The sequence below is a fragment of the Callithrix jacchus genome, chromosome 15, assembly GCF_049354715.1.
Source record: "Callithrix jacchus isolate 240 chromosome 15, calJac240_pri, whole genome shotgun sequence".
NCBI lineage: Eukaryota > Metazoa > Chordata > Mammalia > Primates > Cebidae > Callithrix > Callithrix jacchus.
This window is the reverse complement of record NC_133516.1, coordinates 68,611,008-68,630,623: the sequence shown is the minus strand read 5'-3', so window position 1 is coordinate 68,630,623 and position 19,616 is coordinate 68,611,008. Positions and strand designations below refer to the sequence as shown.

At 40.2% G+C, this 19,616-nt stretch overlaps 1 protein-coding gene across 25 annotated transcripts in view; it reads right to left on the bottom strand.

The window, feature by feature from the left end:
- ATG7 (autophagy related 7) overlaps positions 1-19,616 on the bottom strand; it is a 275,247-nt gene that overhangs the window by 148,759 nt on the left and 106,872 nt on the right. The gene's annotated exons all lie outside the window — the stretch shown is intronic.

Here is a 19,616-nt window from a genome sequence, read left to right as displayed (position 1 = left end):
GTCACTGGGACTATAGGCGCAGGCCACCATACCTGGCTAACTTTTTTATTTTTAGTAGAGATGGGGTTTTGCCTTTTGCCATGTTGGCCAGGCTGGTCTCGAACTCCTGGTCTCAAATATCAGCCTACCTCAGCCTTCCAAATCGCAGCCACAGCTGGGATTACAGGTGTGAGCAACTGTGCCCAGCCTGCATCTGATTTCTTAAAATTCAATGCTAAGATATATGTTAATTTTCCTTTTGGTCAGCCTTACCATAGGTTTAGCAATTTTATGTCTTTCTGCTCCTCTCTCTAATAATTTCTACCTTCTACTTGTTTGCATTTATTGTGTGGCTTTTACTGACTTCTTGATACAAGTATTTGCTCATTAATTTCGGGCTTGTTTTAAGGCTTTTTGGACAGAGGCTCAAACTCACTGTCACTCACACTGGAATGCAGTGATCCAAACAGAGTTCACTATAACCTCAAACTCCTGGGCTCAAGCAATCCTCCTGTCTCAGCCTACCAAATAGCTGGGACTACAGGCATGTGTCACAACACCTGGCAAATTTGTAAATTTTTTGTAGAGACAGGGTCTTGCTATGTTGCACAGGCTGGTTTCAAACTCTTGGCCTCAAGTAATCCTCTTGCCTTGATCCCCCAAAGTGCTGAGATTACAGGCATGAGCCACATTTTTATTAAGTACTGCTTTCTCTATATCCTGCAAATTTTGGTATAATTTTTTAAATCGTTCAGTTAAAATAGTTAATTTCCATTATCTCATCTTTAATTAATGAGTTATTTACAAGTATATATCTGAATTTCCAAACATAGGAGATTATTTTCTAGTTATCTGTTTATTACTGACTTCTTGCATAATTACAGTGGAATCAGTATACATCTATATAATTTCAGTTTGAAATCTGTTGAGACTTGCTTAATGATCCAGTCTATTCCAGTAAATTCTTGTAAAATATTATATGTGTGCTTGAAAAGAATGTATACTTCATATTTAGGTGCAGTATTCTGTATGTGTTAACCAGAATATGCTTATTAACCTGTAAATCAAATGTTTAATAACCCTTTCTGATTTTTTTGGTATCCTTTCTTTCCATCAATTACTGAGAGTAATTTTTTTTTTTTGAGACAGAGTCTCGCTCTGTTACCCAGGGTGGAATGCAGTGGTGTGATCCTGGCTCCCTGCAACCGCCGCCACCCAGGTTCAAGCAATTCTCCTGCCTCAGCCTCCACATGGGCCACCACGCCCAGCCCAGAAACAAGTAATTTACAATTACAGTAGAAAATTTTAATGAATCAGGCAGGCATGGTGGCTCATGCCTGTAATCTCAGTACTTTGGGAAGCCAAGGTGGGTGGATCACTCAAGATCAGGAGTTCCAGACTAGTCTGGCCAACATGCTGAAACCCCATCTCTACTAAAAATACAAAAATTAGCAGGGCATGGTGGCGTGCGCCTTCAGTCCCAGCTATTCAGAGGCAGAGGCAGAAGAATCGTTTGAACCCGGGAGTAGGAGGTTGCAGTGAGCCAAGATCACATCCCTTGCACTCTAGCCTGGGTGACAGAGTGAGACTCCACCTCAAAAAAAAAAAATCATTTATTCCTGGTAGTTCTGTAAACTGTTTTATATATATTTATAGACATATTATTAAATACATGCAAATTTAGAATTCTATCTACCTGGTGAATTAAAACCAATTTATTACAAAGTAATTATATCACAAAGTAATTAATGCTTTTTGCCTTAAAATCTGTTTTGTCAGATAATATAGCTACACCAGCTTTCCTGTGGTTTGTGTTTATCAAATTTATTCTTTTTCACCTGATTTTTGAAAAGCCAATATTAAAATACTATGTTCTTATATCTTTTTATTTTCAGTCTTTCTGTAAGTTTAAGATATAATACTTGTCTAATGCATGTAAATTTAAAAACCTGGTCTGACAATCTTTTTCTATCACCAGCATTTAATAAATTATGTTTAATGTAATTACTGATACATATGGGTTTAAGTTTACCACCACTTCCTGTGCTTTGTCTCTTGTACTTGTTTTATGTTCTTTTTTCTTCCTTCTTTTCATCATTTTTCCTTAGTCAGAAGTTATATAGCTTTTCTATTTGTTTAGTGTTTAGTCTGTTAATTACAACATATATCCTTAACTTATCTCAGTCAAGCATTAATTCATCTTTAACCTCTTTCAAGACAATGCAAGAACCTTAGAACAGAGGAACAGACTAATTCCAATCACCTCCTTCAAATTTTTATGATTTTTCTGTCTTGCATTTTAAATCTTTTTTTTTTTTTTTCTTTTGAAACATCTTCCTCTGTAGCTTAGGCTGGAGTGCAGTGAAATGATCTCGGCCCACACCAGATCTCAGTCCACCTCCCAGGTTCAAGTGATTCTCCTGCCTCAGCATCCTAAGTAGCTCAAATTACAGGTGCCCGCCACCACACCCAGATACTTAAAAAAAAATTTTTTTTTGTATTTTTAGTAGAGACAGGGTTTCACTACGTTGGCCAGGCTGGTCTCTAAATCCTGACCTCACGTGATCCACCTGTCTTGGCTTTAAATCTCTATTTTTAAAAATCCCACTCAACACTGTATTTTCTTATACAGTAAATGTTCACTTAGAGTTACTCCCTTTTATTTTTATTTTTTTTGAGACAGTCAGGCTGGGGTGCAGTGGTACAATCATAGCCCACTACAGCCTCCAACTTCTGGGCTCAAGCAATCCTCCCACCTCAACCTCCTGAGTAGCTGCAACTATAGGTGTGTACCACCACCCCTGGCTAATTTTTGCATTTTTTAGTAGAGATGGGGTTTCACTGTGTTGGCCAGCCTGGTCCCAAGCTCCTGACCTCAAGTAATGTGCCTGCCTCAGCCTCCCAAACTCTGGGATTACAGGTGTGAGCCACCATGCCTGGCCTAGAGTTACCCCCATCTTTAACTACTTTCTATACTTTTAATTTTTTTCTACACTGCTGACTTAACATTTTGGATCACTTTCTTTCTACCTGCAAAAGAACCATTAAAAATCCTTTTTGTGTAAACATGCTGGTGGTAGACTCTGTTCTTGTCTATATAAAATACCTTTAACCTTCACTTTAACCTTTCATTCTAGAACAGTATTTTCTGCTGGGTTTAAAATTCTGGGATGCATTGCTTTCCTTCAGCACACTAAAGAAGTTATTTCCATTGTCATCTGGCTCACACTCTGCTATTGAGAAGTCAACTATAAGCCTGACCATCATTCTTCTGAAGTTAATGCCTTTTTCCCATCCCCCACTGCTTTTAAGATTTATTTATATTCCATTTTCTGAAGTTTCATTATGAGGGATCTAGATGTGGATTTAGTTTTATTTGTACTGTTATGAATTTGTTAGGCTTTTTGGATTTGAGGCTTGATGTCTTTCATTTGTTTAAAAAAAAAGTTTATCTATAATCCCATTCAATATTGCTATAGAACCATCCTTTCTCCTCTTTTTTCTAGGTCTCCAATTATGACTGTTAGACTTTCTCACTCTATTCTCTACCTTTTCTTTTATATTTTCCATCTTTGTGTATACTGTGCTTCACTTTGAATAGTTTCTTCTAATCTATTTTCCATTTCACTAATTTGCTCTTTAGCTGTGTATAATTGCCTATACAGATATTCTCTTTTTTTTTTTTTTTTTTAAATGTTCAGGTCTAGATTTCAGTTTTTTAAATCTAAAAAGCCATATTTTAGAGTTTCCAGAAACCAATACAACTAAAGTTTGGGCTTTTACTTCTTTTAATGTAAGAATTGTATTTCATATTCTATGTCTAGTAAGTACAACATTTAGAATCTCTGAATGTCTGCCTTTCTTTTGTCTTTGCTTCTGCCAACTCTCACTTATGGTACCTTCTCTTCTTGTAGGCCTGGTTACCTCTTTGGCTGGATATTGTAACAGCAAAATTATCTACATAAATAATTTTAGGACTAGGATCATATTTCCCTCTAAGATTTCACTGATTTTACCCGGCATCAACGATCATTACCTAAACAGAATTACCTTAATGCAAGTAAGCCTTAAGGTTTCTGGGGTACTTAGATAATGTGAAACTGTTACAGCCAATGTCAAGGATGGTTTACTTCCACTCCACCCTTGCTCCTATGTGTATTTCTTGATAGGGTTCCAACCCAAAATGAAGAATGATTTATAAGGGTTCTCAGGCTTGAAAGGACCCAGACTACAAGTTTTAACTCCTTCACCATGAAAGGACTCTAAAGGTGTGGCTCACACTCTCAACTTCCTTTTCCTGAACAGCAAATGCCCATAAGACAAAAAAAATGGCCCCCAAAAAATGGCCCTAATGCTAAGGCTTACTCCTCTGTGTTTACCTTCTCTCTCAAATCTCAACTCAATAGCTCCTTTTAAGAGTGATTTGACGTTTAAGAAGATTTTTAGAAGCAACTGATGCAATTTCTTTAGGTGACTTCAGTAAGAGAGCTGGCTTGAATCACCTGGCCTATTGTTTTCTTTGAAGAATAGTGACAGCTCTTAGTAGTAACTTGCCCTTATATCACAGAGAAACTATAAAGGATAAGAGTTTGTTCAAGCTACAGTTCCTGTAATTTACTCATTCTATGACGCTGGACAAAGATTTGTGTACAAAAATGAGTGGGGGATACAACATCTCCACACACATCAGAAGATCAGATAAAAGAATGCAAAAAAGCACTGGGCTCAGTGGCTCATGCCTGTAATCCCAGCACTTTGGGAGGCTGAGGCAGGCATATCATGAGGTCAAGAGATCCAGACTATCCTGGACAACATGGCAAGAGCTCATCTCTACTAAAAAATACAAAAACTAGCAGAGTGTGGTGGCAGGTGCCTGTAGTCCCAGCTACTCGGGAGGCTGAGGCAGAAGAATTGCTTGAACCTGGGAGGCAGAGGCTGCAGTGAGCTGAGATCGTGCCACTGCACTCCAGCCTGGTGACAGAGCAAGACTCTGTCTCCAAAAAAAAAAAGAAAGAAGAATGCAAAAAAGCTTGAAAAAGCCTACAAAACTGGCCAGGCCCAGTGGCTCCCAGTAGTTTAGGAGGCTGAGGGACGAAGACTTCTTGAGCTTAGGAGTTTGAGACCAGCCTGGGCAACATGGTAAAACTCTATGTCTATATAATACACAAAAAATTAGCCCAGCATGGTGGCATGCACCAGTAGTTCCAGCTACTCATGAGCACAATAGCCACTTGAACCTGGGAAGCAGAGGTTGTAGTGAGCAGAGATCGCTCCTCTGCACTCTAGCCTGGGCAACAGAATGAGACTCTGTCCAAAAAAAAAAAAAGAGATTTCAAAAAGCCTACAAAACAAAAATTATCATTCTCTTCTCTCTTTTCTCTGCCCCATGGTGAGCCATTCATCAATGGATCTGGCTAAGGCACTATGGCAGGCCAAAGGTCAGTTGACATTTCAGGTCACTCATGAATTGCTGGCAACATTATACAAGACATAATATTCCAGGGTGAAACAAAGAGCTACCTATTACCTGTAATTTATTTTTAAATATTTCTGAATACACAGTGTGAGTGTATGCGAGCATATGAGAACACATACAAACCCTTCCTCCCTTCCTCCCTCCCTCCCCTTCCTCTTACAGGTAGCTAGTTAGTATCTGAGGTGCCCTAATCAGGAATGCATATTCTAGGTGTGGCCATTACCAATGCATCAGCTACAGCTTCAAAATCTATACTAGAAGATTCCCTAACAAATATAAAGGATGGTAGAAATGAAAATAAGATATGTGGGCCAGATGCGGTGGCTCATGCCTGTAATCCCAGCACTTTGAGAGGCCAAGGTGGGCAGATCACAAGGTCAGGAGTTCCAGACCAGCCTGGCCAACATAGTGAAACCCTGTCTCTACTAAAAATACAAAAATTAGCCAGGTGTGGTAGCTGTCGCCTACAGTCCCAGCTACTTGGGAAGATGGGGCAAGACAGTGGCTTGAACCCGAGAGGTGGAGGTTGCAAGTGAGCCGAGATATTGTGCCACTGTACTTCAGACTGGGCACAAGAGCAAAACTCCATCTCAAAAAAAAAAAAAAAAAGTTATGTATGTGTTGGCTGGATATACTGCACAGGGATCTCTCAACTTGCATATATATGTGGGTTGTAAGAATCTGGCAAACCAGGCAGCCTAACACTCTCTGCAGTGGCACTCTGGGCCTAGAACTCTGGCCCTGAGTCTGGACACTTAACGGGATTCCATCACCTGTGCCAATTAAAAGTTTAGGTATGTCCCTTAATGAGAATTTTTCTGCATCCGTTTCGACCTAACCTTTTATGTGAGATACATATCCAAAGAACAGTTTGGGGCTTTTCCCAGTTCATAGGAACATGCTGAATGACTAACTTTTATGCCTGCTTGCTAATGTTCTTATCTGTGGCAAAATTTAGTCTGAGACTTGACTTTGTTACAGATCACCTGGTAGCAACAATAACTTCTAATATAAAATGTTACCTGTTTCGATGAAACAAAAAAAATTTGCACCATTAGGAGCCACGAAACCAGTTCAGCTCAGTTTACAACATTTGTGGTGCATCAAATTTCCTAAGTGAAGCCTGTTAGGACATAACCTCAAAGCAGGAATATTATGATTCTGATCAGGCTGATGTACATACTTGCCATCCAGACCCTCCAAGAGAAAGGCTGTTTCTCTTCAGTGGGAAAACCACAGGAAGCTACAGAGACAGCCTTGGGGTGTGGGTTTTGCTGGGCCTGGGCGCCTGCCAAAAATACCATCATTCTGTTTCTTGGCCCCTAGAATGCAATGATACCCACGTTTTTTTAATTTTTATTTTTTTAATGATTTCCCCAAAACCACCTGGACTCTGTATTCCACTCAAAATGATGTCATTTAAAGAGTAACTGTATACAAGGGAATATATAGGAGGGAGCTATCCTACTTCACTTCAAGTAAATGCAAACCAGAAATATTTGCATTTTCAAAACAGCACTGTCTTGGATTCTTAGCAGCTGCATGTCCCTGCCCTCCAAATGTTTTTTAAAATACTTAAGCTGAAAATTAACCAAAATGGAAGATGAACTATGTTTGTCATAAACAGTTTCTTGAGAAAAACCTTTTAAATTCTCAACCTCCAGCCTGCATCTATGCTAAAGGACACCTAGAAGTTGCTCTAGCCCACACGATTTTCATGATGATACAGTCTGAAACACAACCATAAGAAATACATTCCTCTGGGTAACGGGATTCCCTTTTCAAAGGACAAGATCTCCAAAAACAGCCTCAAGGAACCCTAATCAGTTCTCGAAGCTGCTAAAAATTTAAAGTAAAATGATTTCCCCCCAAATAAATACAATGGAATTCTAGGCATATGAATTAATCCTACCACATCACTGAGAGATGATTAATATGGTAGGAAAGTGAACGACAAGTTGCACATCTTGGACTTTCATGTAATTTCTCTGAGCCTAATGTTCTCTCCATCTGATACACTGGGAGGTGCTCTTGCTAGCTAATTCATAGGACACTGGAAAGGGATACTGGGAAAACATCCATAAAATGTTGCCAAAGGCACAAAGAAATGCTGTAGCACTTGAGAAGATGAAACCAAGTCAGTTAATCCTCCCTGCCCATGTTGCACTGGCTTCAAACCCATTTATATCCGCAGTAAGAAAGAGCGAGATGATTGAGGCTAGAGAAAGGCTTCCAAGAAGCAATGTGGGACAGGGACAAGAACCGCTGTGCTGGCAGGCAGCAGGCATGACACTGAGCCCAGTACTGCCATGCTGGGTCTCTTCTGTCCCTGCCTCTAACAGCACAGAGAAATTCAGAGGGAACACAGGCAAGAAGCCTCTCCAAAGATTTATACCAGCTCATTTGAAGTCATAGGCTTACCATTGGCCACAAATACCTGAACAGATCCTTCAGCCCCTGGGAAATGAGAATTCATCCTTCCCCACCAGTGTATGCTCCGGGGAACATTAAACTTCAACTTCATTTTGGTGAATAATTAAGCTCCTAGATTTACAGCTGACATGACAAGAAAAGGGAAAAGGAAAGAAAAAAACAAAGAATCTAAAAACCTGCACATTGATATTTGCTCACGTCTTGAGGCCAGGCCCTTTTTAAAAGAAATGCTCATCCTTTTTTGTTCCCCTCCCTTTTTGTCAACTTCTAAAGACGGAAAGGTTTTTATGGCTATAAATGACAAAAATGAGTGCATTCAGGAAAGGAAACGGTATCGGCACCTTATCTCCGCTCAGACAAAGGAGCAACGGAAAACACTGACAGTGCCAACTACGTGACACCCACCCCACACGAGCTCTCATTCCATCTTCATGGCTGTGGTACTATAACTATGTTATACCTGAGGAAACCGAAGCTCAAAGTTCGAGATACTTGCCCAAGGTCACACAGTTAGTGGGGAGCAGATAAAGCCAGTGCTCATTGCTGCTGCACTAGCCATATAAAAACATCCTGGCAGCTCTTAGCTCAAAAGATTACAATATTTTTGAATTCCCTTCTACTAGTGTTCTTCTCACTTATTCACATCCATTTTAAACCTTGCAGTACTTTACAAAGTTTTCAAAAGTTTTACTGCAAATTGCTTACTCTTTTTATTCATAACACACAGCTTCAAATTACTTTCTGGGGGAAAAAAAAGCCAAACCCACCACCCACAGAGGTCAAAAATTTACCACCACTGAGGCTATTAAGAGGAAAATATTGGCTGAGCACGGTGGCTCACGCCTATAATCCCAGAACTTTGGGAGGCCAAGGCAGGTGGATCCTGAGATTAGAAGTTCAAGACCAGCCTGGCCAACATGGTGAAACCCCAACTCTACTAAAAATACAAGTTAGTTGGGCATGGTAGCACATGCCAGTAATCCCAGCTACTCAGGAAGCTGAGAGAGGAGAATTGCTTGAACTGGGACTCAGGAGGCAGAGGTTGCAGTGAGCTGAGATTGCGCTACTGCACTCCAGCCTGGGCTACAGAGTAAGACTCTGTCTAAAAAAACAGAAAAGAAAATACTGTGAGAGAAGTAATTTCCCAAGAAGAACATACCAAACTAGCATAGCCCAACTGAAACATGCAGCCTCCCCCAGGGAACACTGTGAAAGGGTCCATTTGTTGGGACTGTAGTCCTTCTGCTGAGTGGGATAGGATGACATAGGTATCATTTTCCAGGTATACTTTCAGCGCCTATTGGAATATTCTCAAAAATAGGAAGTAGTGAGTGATTAGGCAAAGACAGCAGGTGTTAAATGAAACTCTTGCTCCTCCAATACAGCTGGGAGACACGCATGTGTTTTTGTTTTCTTACTCAGACATCAATCTATTAGCAAGTCATTCTGCACTCATTTTTTAAAAATCTGTGTGCCTTATGAGTGAAATCAATCTTCCTTATCAGTAAGGTCAAACTGAACTAATGAAAACATTGTACATGGGTATATTAGCAATTTTATGGAAGGTTTTACTCAGGCAACAAATAAATGGTCTTCTTTAAGAGAAGTGATGTTGAGTTCATGTTCAGTGTTTGGCATAAGTAGGTTTCAACACAATAAGTAATTACCATTTGCCTCAATTCTCATTTTCATTACCCTCTCCCTTCAAGGTCCTTTAAGGAAGAGCTGACAGGTAAAGAAAGGAAAACCCAAAGTACAACTGAGAACTAAGAGAAATCCAAAATTTTCCCAGGGCTTCACACATACAAAAATACGCTCTCGCATGGATATCTATCCCAAGTTGGAATGCCAATAGAGTTCTTAAAAATATCCAAATGCTTCAGTGAATCCAGAGTCAATTACAAAGACACCTAAGCTGTCTAGACTTATACAGGTGAGTTCTGATTACTTAGGAGCATGTCCATTCAATACATACTCCACAGTAGTCCTCGGGCGGCTGAGCATATATTCCAGTGATGCTGTCCTTATTCAAGACTCTGCTGAATGCACACTTGTATACTGTCAAGATGGCTCCACTAATTTGTAAAACTTGCTCATGGGTATTCTCCCACTGACTGTTCACATTTGGTACAGTTGCAGTAGCTTAAGGCCCACACAGGTGATATTTTCCCATTTTAGTCTGATGACTGTAAACTCAAGATGTCTAACTTTGGTATGTGATTCAACCAGCCATTAGATATTCTAGAGAAGAGAACCATGTAGCTCTTTCCATGTTAAAAAAAAAAAAACACTAACAAAACTTTCATAATGAAAGATTTACTTAAAACTAGGGAAGACCAGACACTCTAGAAAACTCTGAGAAGTTCATATCACTATAATAAATACAATAAAAGATATTATATGAACAAGTCATAAGGATAACTTGTAGAGTAAGATGTTCTCAAACAGATCTTTCACATATTCATTATTTTATTGAGACAGGGTCTCTGTTGCCCAGGCTGGAGCGGAGTGGTGTAATCTTGACCCACTATGACCTCTGCCTCCTGGGTTCAAGGGATTCTCCTGCCTCAGCCTCCCAAGTAGCTGAGATTACATCACATGCCAGCATGTGTGGCTAATTTTTGTATTTTTAGTAGAGACAGGGTTTCGCCATGTTGGACAGGCTGGTCTCAAACTCCTCACCTTGGCCTCCCAAAGTGCTGTGATTACAGGCCTGAGCCACCACGCCCAGCCTCTTTCACATTTTCTATGGCACAAAGGCTACAATGATAAGTACTTTCAGAAATACTTGAGCAAGAAGACCCTTTAGAAAAATAAAATGGGGACATTTAAAAATCCTGCAGGAGAGCAAGCAAAAACTTGCAAAGAGTTCATTGTGATAATGCATCCTTTCATAAAATATTAAGTCAGCCTTGATGAATCTCAAAGGCTTGTTTTAATACACTCTGGAAATGATCTTCTAATACAATAACCAATCACTGAACACATCAACTAAAGCAAAAGAAACAGTAAAAGCTGGAAAGAAGCTTAGCTGAATATATATTCAGAACATGACAGTGTAACATTCAATAATTCTACCACTTACAGTGTAATGACAAGTTATACCTCCAAACTAAGAGGCAAAGGGCATTCTGCTACTGTGCCTCAGCATCCTACCAGACTGTAAGCTCCTGGAGAGTACAAGCCATCTTTTTTTCCCATTTTGCTGTTCATTTATTTATCAACTGAATCATTCATTAAATTTTCTCACCATTTACAACATAATCAGTTCCTATCTCCAAGCCAGGAACATTTCCTGAGTAAAAACGCTCTAATAATTTCATATAGCTGAATGATATAATCATGTAGTATATTACTTTACTATTTTGCCCAGAAGGATATCAGAAACCTCAGAGGCTATTTTATTCACTTTTGTATCATCTAAAAATATATCATGGCCGGGCACGGTGGCTCAAGCCTGTAATCCCAGCACTTTAGGAGGCCGAGGCGGGTGGATCACAAGGTCAAGAGATCGAGACCATCCTGGTCAACATGGTGAAACCCCCTCTCTACTAGAAATACAAAAAATTAGCTGGGCGTGCTGGTGCATGCCTGTAATCCCAGCCACTCAGGAGGCTGAGGCAGGAGAATTGCCTGAACCCAGGAGGGGGAGGTTGCAGTGAGGCGAGATCACGTCATTGCACTCCAGCTGGGGTAACAAGAGCGAAACTCCGCCTCAAAAAAAAAAAAAAAATATATATATATAAAATGAAATTGTTGAACTGAATGAGATGGCAGTGGTCATTAAAACAAACTCATGTAAAAAAAATAAATTAAAAAAAAATATATATATATATATGTATGTATTAATTGATTTACTTAGAGACAGTCTCATTCTTGTCACCCAGGCTGGAGTGCAGTGGTGCAATCTTGGTTCACTGCAACCTGTGCCTTCTGGGTTCAAATGATTCTCCTGCCTCAGCCTCTTGAGTAGCTGGGATTACGGGCACCTGCCACCACACCCAGCTAATTTTTGTATTTTTATTAGAGGCAGCATTTCACCATGTTGACCAGGCTAGTCTTGAATGCCTGACCTCAGGTGATCCACCCGCCTCGGCCTCCCAAAGTACTGGGATTACAGGCGTGAGCTACCACCATGCCTGGTCTTTATTTAGGTATTTAAAAGAATCTATTTAAATAGGGGTATATATCATATACAGCCTGTGTGCGTGTAAGAGCATATATGTCCATAAAAGCTTTCCCAGTTCCAGGTGATGGCTCCCTTGTTTCAACAGCTGGGTGGCAGTTACAAATCCATGTTCCTCCCTCCTTATCTTACCAAGTTATTGAGGGTATAGTCAAGAGGATGAAGATGAATGTACTATACAAATTCTTTTTTTTTTTTTTTTTTTTCTAAAAAAAAAGGAGGAACATCAACAGTGGCTACTTGGGGACCTCTGCCCATTAGGAGTCAAGTCAATGTACCCTACTAGCAGAGACAGAACTAACTCTTTAAACTCTGAGCAGAGTTAGTACTGTCCTCCATCACCCAGTTGGATATAGCTGGGCCTAAAGAAATACAATAGTTGATCAAGAAGCTACACAATCTCAGAGACACAAAATAAAACTTAGTGGTAAGTGAGCTCCTGCATCTCCCTTTACTACAGTTGAGGAAAATTAGTTCCCAGAGAGATGGCAAGTTCCCAAAGCCATAGGGCCAGCCATGGTGGGACTGGTTGCAACCCTCACATACTAGTGTCTCATCTAGGAGAGCTTCGGAATGGTACCAAACAAACATTCAGAGAGCAATGGTGTTTTATTAGGATCCACAGGCACATTTCAGGGACTTCATGAAGCCTCTGAAATTGTCTGTAAAACTGTGTGTGGCTTTGCATTTTTAAGGGGAACAGCGGTGACTGCTTTCATCAGTCTGAACACAATCCATGACTCAACATTTTTTTTTGAGACAGTCTCGCACTGTCACCCAGGCTATAGTGCAGTGGCGTGATCTCGGCTCACTGTAATCTCCGCCTCCTGGATTCAAGCAATTCTCCTGCCTCAGCCTCACAAGCAGCTGGGACTACAGGCATGCGCCACTGTGCCCAGCTAATTTTTTTGTATTTTTAGTAGAGATGGGGTTTCACCATGTTGGCCAGGATGGTCTCAATCTCCTGACCTTGTGATCTGCCTGCCTTGGCCTCCCAAAGTGCTAGGATTATAGGCGTGAGCCACCGCGCACAGCCTCAGAAATTTAAGAATGTGCTTGGGGATAAGACTAGAAGTGAATGAGATTAATTCCAAACTAAAAAGAACCCAATTTTTCGACACCTTGAAGACTCTGCTTGGGCCAGGCTGCCAATGGAACCATCTAAGGTGAATATAGCCCTACGCTTTCTCGTCCGAATGGTAAGAAGAATCCTGTAAGAAAAAAATGTATCTGGGAAAACTAGATGTGTCTTTGTGACTACAGGTGACAGGGAAAGGAGTAAGCATCACAAGCTCTAATTACTAATTAGGTGGTCTTGAAAACCACCGGTCAAAAGTAACGAGCAAGGCTGCATTCTCTGGAATCATGGAAAAGGTTTTAGCCGTCACTGTTAAGAGACACGAATGCAAGGTTTCTGCAGGGCAGCCTTGGCCTTCAAATCCCTGATTCAATCCCTCCCATTGTACCTGTGTGTGAACAGTGAGCCAGAAAAGGCTGCAAGTACCTCGGCAGACCTAATGTAATCACAGGGGTCTTTGTTTTCTTATTTCTGATGTCAACACCAGTCCCAGGAGTGGGCAAAGGCCTTGGTACTTGGCCACAGGGAACTGGATACACGTCAGCCATTGCAATTTCCCTGGGAAACAGAAAATATTTTCCCCACTCTATGGATGAGGAAATAGAAGCAAAGGGAGAAATGTTCAAGGTTTTTCAAGGCAGTGAAGAGCCAAGAGTTCTGAGGTTAAGGCTTGTAGCTAAATACTCCTCACCAGCTCTGGCTGGATATTCCATCTCCTTTTGGGAACCAAGCAGTTCTGGAGATTCGAGAAACACTAGTTGCTAAGGACAAGATGTGGGATACAGTTTACACCACACAACCGTACATATGGAATCCATCATACATTAAAATAGAAGATTTGAGGCCTTGCTGGGTAAATGAGATAGGAAAGAGAACCTGGGGGTTACTCATCATTTTCCAAATCAGAGATTTATATCCCTTTTGGAAAGGAGAAGGAAAATCTGGCTGCAGCCCAGTTTTGAGTAATATTTGCCACTGAGAAGCTGTATGCAAAGATTCCTGGCACAGGCTGCAGATAGCTCTTCCGATTGGGCTCTGGCCAGTCCTTGTAAACGATTGAGATTTAAAACCCTATCAAATCTGAGAAGCAGGGAGTATCCTCAATACAGCACCATAAATCCCTTATAGTAGGAATGTTCAGGGAAAAAAGATGTCTATGTATACCTACATATATATATATATACACACACACACATATACATACATACATATATATATATATATATTTTTTAAAGTCATCAAGTGTCAAGATCAATTAACAGCGATCTAAATAGCTGGATCATATATTCTTTCTTATTAAATATATTTTCTGCAATTAAAAATGCATTGCTTGAAAAACAAAGGAAATATAAAAAATAAAAGCTAATTAAGTATCAGTAGAAAGCCAGAACCTATCTCATCCAACTGATTCACTGAAGAAAAGAAATGGAGGCAAGCAGAGCGGGGGAGCACCTTGCTTGTGGTCACTTGGCAGGCCAGAGAGACCTTGGAAATCCCCTGACTCCCTGCCCTCCACACCACCCTGTTGCAGCTACCGGATTCCTTAGGCTAGGAAACCCCCTAAAAGCTCGGTGCTAGGTGAGCAAGAGTTTTACACGGAATTGTAAAATTCAAAACAGGAGCTTCAAGTATTAGACAGCGTCTACCAGATTCCAGCTCTAAGGATGGCACTCAAAAAGACAAGAGGCAGATTTGTAGGAAACTGGGTATCCCAGGCTCAGCCACAACTGCTGTACTGAACAACTTCAAAACGGTGCCATGTTTTGTTGTCTCTGGCTATTATACATGCAATCCCCCATTGCCTGGAATTCCTCCTGTTCTCTCCCCCAGGTGTTTCTAGAAACTCCTATTTGACCTTTAACATCAACTTAGAAGCCATCCTCTGCAAGACCTTCCCCATTTACAAAATTAATTGGCATTGGGATGCTGTAACAAGAGCACAGACCTTGCTGTAGGGCATCTCACAACAGAACAGATCATTATTGGCTTGTAAGTCTGTCTCACCCTCTAGACAGTGTTCCTTGAGGACAGTGGCTATTTTAATCATCTTTTTATCTCTGGCACACAGCAGGGACTCAAATGTCAGTTGAATTAAATGAACGTCTGCCAATAGACACACGGTAAAAGTTTAACCCTTCCTTCCAAATCTATGATTTGCCCATTTCTAGGTGGTGCATTTGCACAACCCTTAGGTGACAAGCTGCTAGGGGACAGAGGTTTCTTTTAAAGTTTAAGTAGCTGTTTACTTTTGGTATTTCATGCTTCTCTTTTTTTGGTGGGGGGTTGGGGGCACAGGCATGACAGGGTCTTGCTCTGTCACCCAGGCTAGAGTGCTGTGGCATCATGGCTCACTGCAGTCTCAACCTCCTGGGTTCAATGGATCCTCTCACCTCAACCCCCCAAGTAGCTGGGACTATAGCCATGTGCCACCATGCCTGACCAATTTGTGTATTATTTGTAGCAGGATTTCGCCATGTTTCCCAGGCTGGTCTCGAACTCTTAGCCTCAGGCAATCTGCCCACCTCAGCTCCCTAAAGTGCTGGGATTGCAGGCATGAGCCACCATGCCTGGATTTTCATTCTTCTTGACAAGAAAATATGATAGAAGAAAGATAGGATTATATAATATCAAAAAATAAATAGGCAGGCTGACTATGACAAAGGCCAAAAGAAAGTACAATTCACCATCTGATATCACCAGCTGGCATTTATTATTCCTACCCAACCCTCACCCTATCACTCCTCAGGACTATGCCCAGATACACACAAAAAACTGATAGCAAGTCACTCTGAGGAGTTTAATCATAACCCATCAACAGAAAAGCCTACTGCATAGTCAATGCTGCAATGAGTATATTAGGGTTGCTAATCACTAATTAAAATCTCAAGATCAGGTTTCTGGGCACATCTTGCTACATCTGCACAGGTCCCAGATGGTATGCAAACCAAGTTTGGAGCCTGATTCTTCGTAACAGGCTGTTCCTGCACTATCACAAAGGTTGTGAGTAACAGAATTGTGCAACAGCAGCAAGAATACTCTGCATAGTCTCCTCTTGCACAGACCTGCTCCTGACTCTGTAGGTCTGAAAAAAGGTTTTGGTCAACTTCTGGGTCCTAGAAACAAGGCTATTAATCCATACAACACCTGAAGGTGCCTAGCTTTACTCCTTATAGCGAAGGAATAGCCATGATACTCAACATACTTCCCCCTCACCAAGAATTGCCTGGGAAAGGGTACCTGGGAACTTTCTGCAGTGATGGTAAAATTCTAATATCTTGATGGGAGAAGTGTGAATTACATGGGTGTATACATTTGTTAAAACTTAAGAGTTGTTTTAAGATTCATGCATTTCACCATATGTAAATTTTACCTAGTAAAAAAGAACTGTGCACAAATAGGCACCGTAGGTTCTAGGTTTATTTTCTGTAGTAGCATGGGCTAGCAACTTTTAAACTACTTTCTGTGTATTTTAGACTTCAGCAAGTGAGTAGATATATCTAGGACAGGGCTGAGTGTGGTGACTCACTCCTGTAATCCCAGCACTTGCAGAGGCTGAGGTGAGTGGATCACGAGGTCAGCAGTTCAAGACCAGCCTGGCAGACAGTGAAACCCTAAAAAATTAGCCAGGTGTGGTGGTGAGCGCCTGTAATCCCAGCTCCTTGGGAGGCTGAGGCAGGAAAATAGCTTGAACCTGGGAGGCAGAGGTTGCAGTAAGCCGAGATCACAGGTTTCTCACTGTTGGAAAAAGCAATTACAGATATGGAAAGGGAATGAGTAGCATCACCAAAAGGGATATAATATATTACATAACTCCTGATGTGAGGAGACAACATCACTTCTTTGGTATTCCCACCAAAAATTCATAACCTCAATCGAATCAGAAGGAAATGTCAGACAAATCCACATTGCAGGAAATTCTACAAAAATAACTGGCAAAATATCAAAACATCGAAGTTAAGAAAGACAAAGAAAGATGAAGTAACTTTTCCAGATTGAAGGAAGCCAGAGAGACATGACAACTAAATGCAATGTTTGATCCTCAGTTGGACCCTGGTCTGGGAGGAAACACCTACAATGAACATTAACGGGCACAAATAACACTGAATATGCAGCCTGGTGATTAGAAAACAGTATTATGCAAACATTAAACTGCCTGAATTTGATAAGGGTATTTTGTTTAGGTAAGAGAATGTCTTTGTTCCTTGGGGTTTACATTGAAGCATTCAAGAGTTGTAAAGGATCACAATGTCTCCAACGTACTCTCAAAATTTCAAGAAAAAATCAGGGAGGGGAAGGGGAGAAGGAGGGATTGGAGGAGGAGAACACATACACATAGAGCAAAACATTAACAATGGGTGAATGTGGTTAAAGTGTATACAGGAGATCCACTTAAAATTATATCAAGTCATCCAAAAATACTCTACTGCCAAAAAATAATTATGTGAAAGGCTAACAATAACAAAGTAACAATGAACTATGAGAAATTCTTTCAGGAATATTGATATTAAAATTCAGGAATATTGATTTTAAAATTACACTTTTCCTCTGGTAGTAATGCCATAATACTCTAGTTAGCTTGGAAGTCCTTGAAGTAAAAAGCAACTCATATAAACTTCAAACAAGGTCTTTTGAAATTTCACTGATAAATACCACCTGTTTAGAAAGTTCTACAAGACAATCAGTAGAAATTGGAATGAAATTGACTCCTCACCACCCACCTCTCCCCCTAATTCTTCAATATTTTTCCTCTAAGATGGAACAATTGACCCCGTCATGTGCCAACCTAAGATCATGTAGGGTAAGAAATGATTTGTGAGTAAATGTTCCGACTTTCCTGCCTTAGAAGCAAAGCACTGTATTCTTCCCCACCTCAGGCTACATCAAAAGCGCTCTCTCTATGTATATATGTGTGTGTGCGGACACATATATACACAGAGAACGAGATGTAAGAGCAATATATATATATATATATTGCTTTGTTTTGTTTTTAATGAGTAAGGTTATGAACAAGCGCTTTATGACTCAGCAGAACTTATTACTTCCCCAATCTGTCTCTGGAGAGTGGGGCGCGGGGCGGCGGGGGGGCGGGGGGGGGGGAGGAAAACATACTGAAAACTACCAAAGGAAAAATTTACTTCATGAATGCCAAAGGAGAAATTTTAAAAAGTAATTTTTAGCCCCAAAGAATCTTTTAAAACAATAATTATGACATGACTCAGTATAAAACGTATTATGCTAAGTATCTATGAAGAAAAAATTCACATACACAAAGATGAAAATGTACTGGATTTGTCATTTCAAACTTATTAACATTGGATTTGCAGATAATAGAGAACGACAATCTCCTAAGCGAATAAAGAAGGTAGACAAGTAAGTAAATGCTGCATTTCTACTGTAAGGAAATACATGCACCAATGAAGCAACCTTTCCAGCACAGAAGAAATTTAATACCCAGACCACATGAAAAGTGATCGCTATGGGAATAGCACAGCTGTTAAAATCCAAGTCAGTTTGTATTAAATCGTCCAGCATGTTTATGTAAATCAGGACCCTCAGAATGACCACCAGGAGGAAATAATTTTCCTAACAAAAAAGTGATACCTATATTTAATTTAAAGCTTATGATAAGTGTGAAAGAAAAATGCCAAGCTATTCTTTTAAAGTATATAAGAAACACCCAGTTAGTTGGTATGCTTGTGATTCTTTTATAAACAGTATCTCAAAGGCTAATTTAATTAGAAATACAACAAGAAAGAATGAGTGTTTGCACTTCACTTAGAGAACCCAATTATCTTTATTTCATTGACTAGCAGATCAATATAAAGCCATAGAAAACCTGGCACCTGTCCCAAATGATTTCAGTATGAAAATTAATACTGCCAAGTTATTTTGAGACCAGTTAGCTCAACCATTCAAAGGGGGAAAAGAACTGCTCCACTAAAGATGTGGTATAATCCTTAAACCTGCATTTCTGAAGATGGAGGTGCACACAGACATCCTTGAGGCCCTGGCTTCAGCACATACACCTTAAAGGAAAACTACAGAAAGAATGAGTTCATGGGTAACTAAAGACAAAGGGTAAGCTTGAAATCTCAACATAGGCACTTGGGATGCATAATGATAAAATGGGCATAGTTTACTTTGGAGGCAAAAAGAAAATAATTAGTTTAAATTTCTGAGCATCTAAATGTAACCAAATTTATCAACATTGCTTGTCAATTTTACATTCACTTTTCAAAGAAACTGGTCAGGATCATGCTTCCCATAAAATATAACCCAAGTACAGTTTTCAAAGAAAGCTTGTCAACTCAGAATAGAGAAAAACGTCCCTAGAATTCTATTTCTTCCACAGTAGCAGACAGATGAAGGCTACACAGAAAAACAGTCCCAAATTATATCTGAGAAGCCAGAGTTGGGGATTGGTGACTACCAACATTATTTTGTATAGCACTTCAACATGAAAA